Source organism: Xylocopa sonorina, unplaced genomic scaffold (assembly GCF_050948175.1).
Source record: "Xylocopa sonorina isolate GNS202 unplaced genomic scaffold, iyXylSono1_principal scaffold0051, whole genome shotgun sequence".
NCBI classification, from domain to species: Eukaryota; Metazoa; Arthropoda; class Insecta; order Hymenoptera; family Apidae; genus Xylocopa; species Xylocopa sonorina.
In genome coordinates this window covers 52,926-55,042 of record NW_027490122.1, presented here as the reverse complement: position 1 = coordinate 55,042, position 2,117 = coordinate 52,926, and positions in this window count along the sequence as shown.

The following is a 2,117-nucleotide window of genomic DNA, read 5'->3' as shown; positions in this document are numbered from 1 at the left end:
CGAAGTGTTATGCATTCCTCGTCTACGATTCAAATGAATGTAAATGCGGCACTTCCTTGCAAGGAAATAGAGTTTACAGATGTCTACGTATCGAAGCAATAGAGTTCAAATGCTTCTTATAACGAGATATTGCATCTCATATCTATGTTTCATGATAAGATATAATATTCATTGCGAAGTGTTGTGCATTCCTCGTCTGCGATTGAAATGGACGTAAATGTGACACTTCCTTGCTAGGAAATAGCGTTTGCAGATGTCTACGTATCGCAGCAATAGAGTTTTAATGCTTCTTAAAACGCGATATCGCATCTCATTACTATGTTGCATGATAAGATATAATATTCATTGTAAAGTGTTATGTATACCTCGTATTCACTTCAGAAGAATGTAAATGCGACACTTCCTTGCAAGGAAATAGCGTTTGCAGATGTCTACGTATCGTAGCAATAGGGTTCTAATGCTTCTTAAAACGCGTAATCGCATCTCATTTGTACGTTTCATGACAAGGTATAGTATTCATTGCGATGTATTATATATACCTATTATTCACTTCGAAAGAATGTAAATGCGACACTTCCTTGCAAGGAAATAGCGTTTGCAGATGTCTACTTATCGTAGGGATGGTGTTCTAATGCTTCTTAAAACGTGATATCGCATCTCATATCTATGTTTCAAGATAAGATATAATATTCATTGCGAAGTGTCATGTATTCCTCGTCTACACTTCAAATGAATGTAAATGCAACACTTCCTTGCAAGGAAATAGCGTTTGCAGATGTCTACGTATCGTAGCAATAGCTTTCTAATGCTTCTTAAAACGCGATATCGCATCTCATTTCTATGTTTCATGGCAAGATATAATATGATTTGCGAAGTGTTATGTATTCCTCCTCTACACTTCAAATGAATGTAAATGCGACCCTTCCTTGCAAGGAAATAGCGTTTGCAGTTGTCTACCTATCGTAGCAATAGTGTTCTAATGCTTCTTAAAACGAGATATTGCATCCCATATCTATGTTTCATGATAATATATAATATTCATTGCGAAGTGTTATGCATTCCTCGTATACGATTCAAATGAATGTAAATGCGACACTTCCTTGCAAGGATATAGCGTTTGCAGATGTCTACGTATCGAAGCAATAGGGTATAAATGCTTCTTAAAACGAGATATTGCATCTCATATCTATGTTTCATGATAAGATATAATATTCATTGCGAAGTGTTATGCATTCCGCGTCTACGATTCAAATGAATGTAAATGCGACACTTCCTTGCAAGGAAATAGCGTTTTCAGATGTCTACGTATCGTAGCAATAGAGTTCTTATGATTCTTAAAACGCGATATCGCATCTCATTTCTATGTTTCATGGTAAGATATAATATGATTTGCGAAGTGTTATGTATTCCTCGTCTACACTTCAAATGAATGTAAATGCGACACTTCGTCGCTAGGAAATAGCGTTTGCAGATGTCTACGTATCGTAGCAATGAATTTCTAATGCTTCTTAAAACGTGATATCGCATCTCATTTCTATGTTTCATGGCAAGATATAATATGATTTGCGAAGTGTTATGTATTCCTCGTCTACACTTCAAATGAATGTAAATGCGACCCTTCCATGCTAGTAAATAGCGTCTGCTGATGTCTAGGTATCGTAGCGATAGTGTTCTAATGCTTCTTAGAACGCGATATCGCATCTCATTTCTATGTTTCATAGTAAGATATATTATGATTTGCGAAGTGTTATGTATTCCTCGTCTACACTTCAAATGAATGTAAATGCGACACTTCCTTGCTAGTAAATAGCGTCTGCTGATGTCTAGGTATCGTAGCAATAGTGTTCTAATGCTTCTTAAAACGCGATATCGCATCTCATTTCTAAGTTCCATGGTAAGATATAATATGATTTGCGAAGTGTTATGTATTCCTCGTCTACACTTCAAATGAATGTAAATGCGACACTTCTTTGCAAGGAAATAGCGATTGCAGATGTCTACCTATCGTAGCAATAGGGTTCTAATGCTTCTTAAAACGCGAAATCGCATCTCATTTCTATGTTTCATGGTAAGATATAATATGATTTGCGAAGTGTTATGTATTCCTCGTCTACACT